This window comes from Macrobrachium nipponense, chromosome 17 (genome assembly GCF_015104395.2).
Source record: "Macrobrachium nipponense isolate FS-2020 chromosome 17, ASM1510439v2, whole genome shotgun sequence".
NCBI lineage: Eukaryota > Metazoa > Arthropoda > Malacostraca > Decapoda > Palaemonidae > Macrobrachium > Macrobrachium nipponense.
The window spans coordinates 82,996,165-83,006,215 of NC_087210.1; positions in this window are offsets into that span (position 1 = coordinate 82,996,165).

Below are 10,051 nucleotides of genomic sequence, written 5' to 3' on the forward strand. Positions count from 1 at the left end.
GCACACATGGGCAGAATCGAACAAGGTGTCCATAAAGTCCCAGTACCGCTCTGAGCAATAAATAATCGTAATGGTACTGGGACTTTATGGACACCCTGTATTTCTATCAAGATAGCAATACGCATAACGACCGATGTGCTTTAAGGAAGAATCAATCCCCCTTTTCGTGACACTGTGGCTGCACGAAAGGACGTGTCTCGATTTAACGAAATCGATAGTTGTAATCGTATCAATGCACAGGTTGTAAAATGCGTAAAGGAAGGGAGTGACTACAGTAAAAGAATTCAGTGTTTCAGTGTTATTTGCTATAAAGATTCAACAGTTTTCTGTGATCTAGTTTATATTATTTATAATCCTTTCCATTTTAAGTTTATTTTTGTAAAGAGATTCAGGGACTACCCTGTGTAACTCAGTGGTCTCGTCATGATAGAAGCCTGTGGATTCTAGACTACATTGCAGCTTTTTTTTTGTACTATTATGTAAGTCATGTTGGTACAAAGTACTCATGACTACGAACCGACTTTTTGTGGTGAAGGTTCTTAGAAAGCTCTCGTTTGTATCTTTGTATATATATATATTATTATATATATTATATATACACACACACACATATATAATATATATATATATATATATATATATATATATCTATATATATATATATATATATATATATACTATATATATATATCTATATATATATATATATATATATATGTATATATAGTGTATATTATAATATTATATATATATATATAGATTATATTAGATATATATATATATATATATATATATATATATATATAATATATATATATTATATATGTGTGTGTGTGTGTGTGTGTGTGTGTGTGTGTGTGTGTGTGTGTGTGTGTGAATGTCTTTTACTGTAATACAACAGTATAATATGCAGATAAAAGGCCCATAAAACGCTATTTGAACGTTGCAACCATATATTTCGAGCACTTCCTACTGTGCTCCTGATCACTGGTAAAATATGGACTCTTGTAAGACATCCTATGTCCATATTTTACCAGTGATCAGGAGCACAGTAGGAAGTGCTTGAAATGTACTATGGTTGCAACGTTCAAATAGTGTTTTATGGGCCTTTTATCTTCATATATACGCCACTGTGGATTTCTTGACCATTTTAGTGACTCATGCTATAATGAGATTTTTATAGGAACCTAGTTTTGTTAAATAACTGTGGTTGTTTGTCGCTTGCAAAATATTGTGAAGGCGATATGTTGATGGTATATCTGGGTATATCATAGCAGCTTTGAATTTTATAAACGAGACAATGGTGCCTTGATTCATCTCACTGTAGTTTTGTGATTCAAAACTGTGATGAGATTACTGATAATCAGTAGAAAAACCAAGCAAAACCTATTAAGATTTATTAACTCTTCGAAAACGATCAACTTAAATTTACCCGTACAAGGTACCTTGAATTATCTGGACCTTACAGTCCAATCTTACGGGGTGCACTGTAGGCATTACTTGATGTTCTCTGCAGCGTCCCTTCGGCCCCTAGCTGCAGACTCTTACATCCCTTTTAATTTACCTCCGTTCATATTCTCATTCATCCACCTTACTTTTCTCAACTCTCTCCCACTTTTTTACTCCCAATGTCCCTTTCAGCGCTCAATGACCTCATAGGTCCCAGCGCTTGGCCTTTGCCCTAAATATTTTAAATTCCATTTCAGGCTTGCCATCTGATATTCGTGTTCACCGAGATGACGGTCATTCTTCATTCTTCTTCGTGCCTTCGTCGTCGATGACCTAAGTTGTTGTGACGCCATGGTACGTTTTTGCATCGATCAATCAATCAATCATGCCTTAGTGTACTGCAGTGATTTAGCGGTGACGATAGTATCGAGTTTTAAGGGAATAATATTCCAGCGCTGTGTAAGAAACTCTGGTCTAGTTTAGAAGGTCAGTGTTGCTCTCAAGATGTCTGTGGAGGTTTAATTGGCGTTTAAACACTTGGTTGCTCTTGGCATGCAACCCACAAGTCCTTTTTTTGCGTGTGGGGTTCCGAGGGGGGCGGTGGGGGGGGGAACCGCTATCATTGGGTAGTTTAAATTTTTTTTTTTTTTTTTTTTGCGCTATCATTGAGGAGTTCAAGAACTGTTAAGGCTATTTGGTTGTTATGCACTATATGGATGCGTATATCTTACATACATACATATATAAATACCTATATATAAATAAGTACATATATAGATACATTTATACATATAAACATACATCCATACATACAACACGTATAAATACATAATACACACACATACTTACGAATTGTAGGATCAAAGCCTCCTTACGAATAGGCAATACGAATCCATATTCAACTCTTCCTGGAGTCAACCTTCATTTATTTATTTATATATATATTTATTTATTCATCTGTTAATACGTTTATCTGCTTGTTTCTTTACTTATTTATTTTTTTACTACTTATTTATGACCTCCATTCATTTATTTATCCAGTGCTCTGATGGAATGAATAGGCATCATAAGAGTTAATTTAGTGACTAACCCCTCAGCCCATTGACCTCGAAAAAGTTATTTAATCTCTTCATGTTTATCGATCTCTGTTGCGTCTGTCGTGTTTAAGACGGTGAACTGGCTTGCTTTCTTTTCATGTCTCTGTCTGGTAAAACTAAGTGAGCGAAGGTTACACATCGAAGTATAATAGATCTAATTCACATCATAAAATGATTGAACTAATTGAGTATAGTTACATATCAGAGTTAAACTGATCCCCTTCACAATATGATATGATCGACGTGTGACATTTTACATAAACTATGTGAATGTAGACATTTCAGAGTTAAACTGATCCCCTCCACAAAATGAAATGATTGACATATGACATTTTACATAAACTATGTGAATGTAGATATATATCAGAGTTAAACTGATCTAATTCACACGTGCGATGATTGATAGATGAAGTTTTGCATATTGCATTCCTCATTAAGTTTCCATGGCAGTTATAGACACACTCCTTTACAAAAAACATTATATAAAGGTGTCTATGAATTAGACAGCCATATCGGACACTTTATTGTGTTTGACAATTCCAAGTAAGATTTGCTTCGATAGGGAATTCTGGGTATAAGAGCATCTGTCGCACGTGTTCGGAGAGCAAGTGTGTCGACAGCCGATTCGTTAGAAGTATTGAACACTTGCCTTGCTTTTTTCTCTGGACTTTGTTGATTTTGTGGGTATCTGTTACTGATTTATTTCTGATTTTGTGGGTATGTTATTGATATATTTCTGATTTTGGTTGGTATCTGTCATTGATTTATTTCTGATTTTGGTTGGTATCTGTCATTGATTTATTTCTGATTTTGTGGGTATCTGTTATTGATTTCTTTCTGATTTTATGGGTATCTGTTACTGGTTTATTTTTCTTCACGTTTTTGTTTGTTAAAATCTTGTACTGTTTCTTTTCACTCGTTCCTGTTATTTACTGCATGGTTATTCCATTCTGCTGGAGTTTGTTAAACGAGTTAACGTCTCCGTTTCATTAGTTTGATTGATTTATGAGAATCTGGCACCAAACCAATCACTGTGGCACTGTCAGCCATTCAGTGCTTTAGACATTGAATAGAGGGAGTTTGAGTGGTTGGACAGCAAAATTTAAGGAAGGAAGTGGAAGGGAGATAATAAAGTAAAAGGCTACCAAGTGAGTGCTGCCAAAGTCTAAGGGGACGCTGCCAAAAAAAAATAAATAAATAAAAATTAGTAGTACCTACAGTGCACCACGTAGGGTTCACTGACGGTCCTACCCCCGTCATGTTTGTTGATCTATACTAATGCTATAGCAATAAATGTTCCCGTAACAATTACTTGTTATATTTCTCGCTCGCAATAAATCATGAAGGTTAATTTTCCCGAAACGCCGACAGCCATCCACATAATTATAATCCTTCACTCACGAGCGAAGAAGTATTAGGGATAGTCCTTCATATCCTTCATTCCTCTAGGCACCGGATCTCCCCCTTCCCCCTCCCCCTTCCCCCCCTCTCCTTGGGCCCTTCCCCCGCCCTCTTAATGGGTGCCTCTGATTCCCATCGCGTTTTCTATGAAGAAGAAGAATGTGAAACATTCGGCAGTTCACAACCCCCCCCCCCCCCCCCCCCCCCCCCCACACCCCCCCCCCCCCCCCCCCCCGACTCCGATACCTCGGAGAGTAAACAGACCCCGTCTTTGTTTACACCTCGGTGTTGCTTAAGAGCAGGATAACGCTCACCGAGCTAGGGGCGAATATTTTGTAGTTTTAAATTTCACTCAAAACTGTTAAGGGACGGACGTGAAATTTAAAGGCGATGAAATGAGTTGCATTTTTTTTTTAAGTGTCGTACAGCGCAGGATTCCAAATTGCGTGGCTTGATAGTGTTAGGTTTTGGTAATCTTCGACGAAAATATCAAATAATAATGATTCCACGTTGTCTTCTTATTTATTTTTTTTTAATTTGACCACCACGAAGATGTAGAAACATATTTGAGATACGATCACAGGGTATAAAAGAATGACTAACTATGAAACTGCCACGTCTAATAAAATCATTTATTTCAGCACAAATAAATAAATAAATACGTATTACGGGGGCTGCTCTAGGAGCAAGAGCCCATGCTGGCGCAAAGCCAGCTAAATCATAACCAACCAACCAAGAAAAAAAAAACACGAATGAAAATAATTCTTTTCAATGTGTATTTATTCTTGAAATTATTTTAGGGACAAAATAAAATCCTGGAAAAGAAGGTGATTGAAAGCACTTTATATATAGTATCTATCTATCTATCTATCTATCTATCTATCTATCTATCTATCTATCTATCTATGTGTATATTTATGTATATATTTTTTATTCCAGACGATTTAGACAAAAAAATATATTTTTTCATTTCACGTGACGTGAAAAATAAAGGCCTCTCTCTAGCCAGTGAATGGAGTCGTGGGGTTCTGGCGGGCGGGGGTGGGGGCCGGGAGTTGGGGGGGGGGGCGAAGGAATTTCGGTGCACTAGACTCATGAGCGTATTCCTATCTGGCACCGGGAGCAAAAAAGGGCAAGCACAGATGAATGAATGAATGAATGAATGAAAAAGCAGAGGGGGGAGCTGTGAATGAAAGCAACGCTTGTCGAGATGATGTTTTTAGAATGCTGCTGTTGCTGCTGCTGTTGTTGCTGCTACGTGGTCCCCCTGAAGTAGCTACTACCCCTCGAGATATCCGGAGCAAGCAAGCACTCGTTGTTAATAAGCCAAGCATGCGGCATCGCCAATGAATCTAGCGTCACCTACGCCATGTAGCGATGCGCATTTGTTTTCTCGTCGTGTTGACGAACGTCACTTTTTTTTTTCTTATGATCTACCGTGACTCCGCGATGCCAAACGCGCCCTTGTGAGTGTGCGTGAGTCCTGCGATTCAATCCATTGAGTCATATCCTGAAGGAGGAGAGGGGGTGGAAGAAGCAGGAAAGAGTGAGAGAGAGCCTTGGAATAGAACAAGCAGCTCCTTCAATGGTCGCTCTCCGATTTTTGTAGCTCTATCCTTTCCACGGATTTCGATTGGCGTTTCCTTTCTCTCTCTCTCTCCCTCTCTCAGTAACATCAATTGAGCCTGTCAGTGAGTCTCTCTCTCTCTCTCTCTCTCTCTCTCTCTCTCTCTCTCTCTCATAAACACAGTAGTCGATTCTCTGTCATTGACACAAATTGATTCTCTCTCTCTCTCTCTCTCTCTCTCAGTAACATCAATTGAGCTTGCCAATGAGTCTCTCTCTCTCTCTCTCTCTCTCTCTCTCTCTCTCTCTCATCATAAAACACAGTAGTCGATTCTCTGTCATTGACACAAATTGATCTCTCTCTCTCTCTCTCTCTCTCTCTCTCTCTCTCTCCTTTCTGTCTGTTAATGACACTAATATTCTCTACAGTAAAACCTGCTCCTAGAGTTAAGTGAGCACACTATGTCTCCTCGGATGGACTAACGAGTCTTTGAGACGTCCTAATCCTCGTAACTCCTCAAAAGCGACAATTAATTCTCTCTACCACATCCGTCTCATAATGACACTAGCTGATACTTTCAGCAGATTCTCTCTCTCTCTCTCTCTCTCTCTCTCTCTCTGTGGCCCCCTTATCAGGTCCTTCGATCCTAAGCTGAATTACCTCGTATCATCTGACATCATCTGACACCTGATGTCGTTTACGTCTTTTGTTCGAAACAGACGGACAAAAAGTCATGCATTTAAAAAAAAAAAAAAAAAAAAAAAAGCTTTTGTTTGTTTGCTTGTTGTTTGTCTGAAGGACCTTCATGGGCTTGTGAATGGGGGGACGGTCACTTACCCGCCCAGTGATACAACAGGTTCTCGTTTGTTATGTCTTCGCTAATTTTTTTTTTTTTTTTTTTTTTTTTTTTTTTCTCATCTCTCGTGTGAATAGACGTGAATTTATTTGTATATTCGCTTATTTAGTTTCCATTTACGGTTATTTTATATTTAGTTACAGATAATGAGAAACTGACCCTTGTTTTTTTTAATGTTTTTAAGAAATGTTCACAAATATTTTTCATTTTGGAATGACTGCATTCATTAGCCTTGAATATTTACCCAAGGGAAGACCGTATCACTAACATATGTGCATCGGTTTTCGTTGCTAGATGATTGTATACATTAACCTTGAATGTTCACCTAATAAAAGACCCTCTCTTACTGATTCATTTCACTAATAAATAAGATCGTGACTAGACCTAATTTACTTTACATGTTATAAGGACCCGTATCTGCTTTATTTTTCATTTATCTACATTTCTAGAGGAAGGGGAAATGAAAACGTTTTAAATGATCTATTTCTTTGCAAAAATCCTTTAAACTTCACCTGTTTGCGCCGTAGGTATTAGTTTAAATGTGAGAAACAATCCACGGTCATGTCACCAGTACGGAGGCTTATACGACCTCTAGTTAGCCTAGACCGAGGCAAGTTCGCTACTTCCTCGTAATTGTCACGATCCATCTTCGCCTCTGTACCTGTCATTTCAGTCGCCAGTTTTAACTGTTTTCAGTTACAGTAAATATATAATATTACGTAATCCTAATCTCTTTCGCTTCGTCTTTCTCCAGCCAGTTCGTCGAATCGGTAACTGGAACTCCCATCATGGAGACGAACTGATTACTCAGATCATAGAAGCTCGAATGCTCTCATTGCCCTTTTACAATATCCTGGAAACTTTTTTCCTTTTCTCGCGGAGCACTTGCCATGAAATGACCTCCCGTTTCCGCGGAGGAAATTCGCAATAGGGCGGAAATTCTAGAAGCTATTCACTCATCTCTCTCTCTCTCTCTCTCTCTCTCTCTCTCTCTCTCTCTCTCTCAAGGACGTGCGAACATTACCACTGCCATTCAGGCGCTGTGAGCGGCGCATGCGCGCGCTGCTCGGCGCGAGATCAAACTCAAAGAAGCTTACATTAGAGCTAATCGTTTTTTTTTTATCAATACTCTAATACTTTATTAATTCCTAACTCTCTGTCTCTCTCTGTCTCTCTCTCTCTCTCTGTCTCTCTCTCTCAGATCAAGATAACTTGTTACCGAATTTATTTCTTAGTCTACTTTCTCAACTAGGCCTAGTGCAGTTTACTTACAGCTCCACCAGACGAACAAGGAAAGTGAAAACGTTTTAAATGTTGGTATAAAGAAGAGAGAGAGAGAGAGAGAGAGAGAGAGAGAGAGAGAGAGAATAGGACTCACGTAAGGAAGACCTTCAAAAGATCGTATCTTAATCGTACCCGGCAGAGCGACAAAAGAGTCGCGTAAAGCGAGGGGGATTATATATTATATGAGTCTATAACTTTAGATAATATCCACGGCTTCTAAGTCGCTTAGATGCACTGTGGTTTTGCTTTGTCGCTTCGAGGAAGCGTTAGCTGACTCATTAATACCGAGTAACTACGAAAATAGTTTACGTTTCTGTGAATTATGTTCTCTCTCTCTCTCTCTCTCTCTCTCTCTCTCTCTCTCTCTCCTCCTCCCCTCCTCCTCCTCCTCCTCCTCCTTCTTCTTCTTCTTTAGGTAAGTATTAATTCAATTTATATGTACGACTTCTTGTTGTCGTAAATCCTCAACTCGAAATGCCTTTTGTTAATCTTCCATCCTCCTTCCTCCTCCTCCTCCTCCTCCTCCTCCTCCTCCTCCCCTCCTCCTACTCCTCCTCCTCTCCCTCCTCCTCCTCATCCTCCACCCCCGCTCGGGGTTCATTATTTCTAAATCGTCCCTTGTACTGCCTAACCTGTCTAAGCGCCTAAGAACACACTAAGCATCTATAAACACTCATAAACCAATTAAAATGTCGCAACTTCCTCCTGCCAGCCTCTCCTACCCTACCACCGCGTCAGTAAGCGAGAGAGAGAGAGAGAGAGAGTTATGCATTGATTGATAAAATCATGTCGAGAGAGAGAGAGAGAGAGAGAGAGAGAGAGAGTTAAAAGGAGTTACAAGAATTAGGATGTCTCAAAGACTTGTTAGTCCATCCAAAGAGGAGACATCGTTTGCTCTGTTATTTCTAGGAGCAAGTTTTACTGTGCATTGACAGTGTCCTCCTAATGATTTTGTCTAGCTTTCTTTTAAACTCTTCCACACTGTTGCTGTTTACAACTTCTTGTGGCAGTTTTATTCCACGTGTCACATATGTTGTATGTAAAGAAGTTTTCAAAATGGGATGTGTTGTATCTCTTCAGTTCGAGTTTCCATCCATTATTTCTTGTCTGGTTTTCGTTTAACGTAAATAGAGAGAGAGAGAGAGAGAGAGAGAGAGAGAGTATTAAGCAATAATGAAGTAATAGGTTTAAGGAGAGAGAGAGAGAGAGAGAGAGAGAGAGAGAGAGAGAGAGAGAGAGAGAGAGAGAGAGAGAGGCGCCATGTTATCTGTAACAACATCCGAGTCTACATCTCCCTAAAAAAAAGAAAAAAAAAAGTGTGACGTCACGCCCTCCAACAAGTGAGATACTTGAAGCAACGATAATACGTATGGAAGAGCTACTAGATCCTTCCCTTGAACGGGATGGTTTGTGCAAAGTGTTTGTGCCCGAAAAAAAAGCGATCTTAGGCGATGTACAAATAAACCAAGGGGTCTTCGAGGAGCTTGGTAAAGAAGCAGAAGGAGGAGCACCCTGATTTTGTTTACAATCATCATACAAACATTAAAAATGGGTGGGGGGGGGGGGGAGAGTGGGGGAAGTTCGTAGAGAGAATAATGGTTTCCGAGCATATTATAAGCTCCTGTCACGTTTTCTTAATATGGTTATGGCTGCAGGATGCTTTTGTGAAATTGACCAAATTACTATTCATTAATTTCGTCTTTAGGGCAAAAATAAACCTTCATATTCTCTTTTATAAGCTCAAAGAATGTCTTCACAGAACGCCTTTAAGTCATCTTCATTCAAACGACAAAATTACAAGCGTTTGTGTAATTGATTTTTATTCGTGTTGAATATTATTTTGACGTAATTGATTTTTTCGTTAATTCTCACTAGCATCTATTTCCAGTATCCTTTTTCCTTGACAAACTCAGAGAATATTTTCGCAAACACTTTTTAAATCCTTCAGACTTACAGGACAAAATTGCAGAATATTCTCAGAAACCGGAACAACCGTCAGTTGCATTGGGTCTATTAGCAATGTTGCATAAGCCAAACACCCTCCATACTGTTATTGTTTTAATTATTGTTCTAACGTCAGATGAAGTACCTTCGTTGACTGCGTTCGCCATAACGATGTGTGTTCAGCAAATGTTGATTCAATTTGCAGCTGATTAAAGAAATGCGAGTAAACAGTTGCTTTTCGAGTTCGTTTTTGTTGTTTTTGTTGTTGTTGTTGTTGCTTCGTAATCGGGGAAAATATAAGGAAAAACACTTGATAGGCTCTTCACGTCAGCGCTATTTATACAAAGCTCTTGGTGGGAAATCCTGTTTCTCGTTGAGAGTATAATATATATTTTTCTGAAAAAGAAAACTATTGTCTGCCCATCCACACTTTTTTCTGCCCGCCCTCAGATC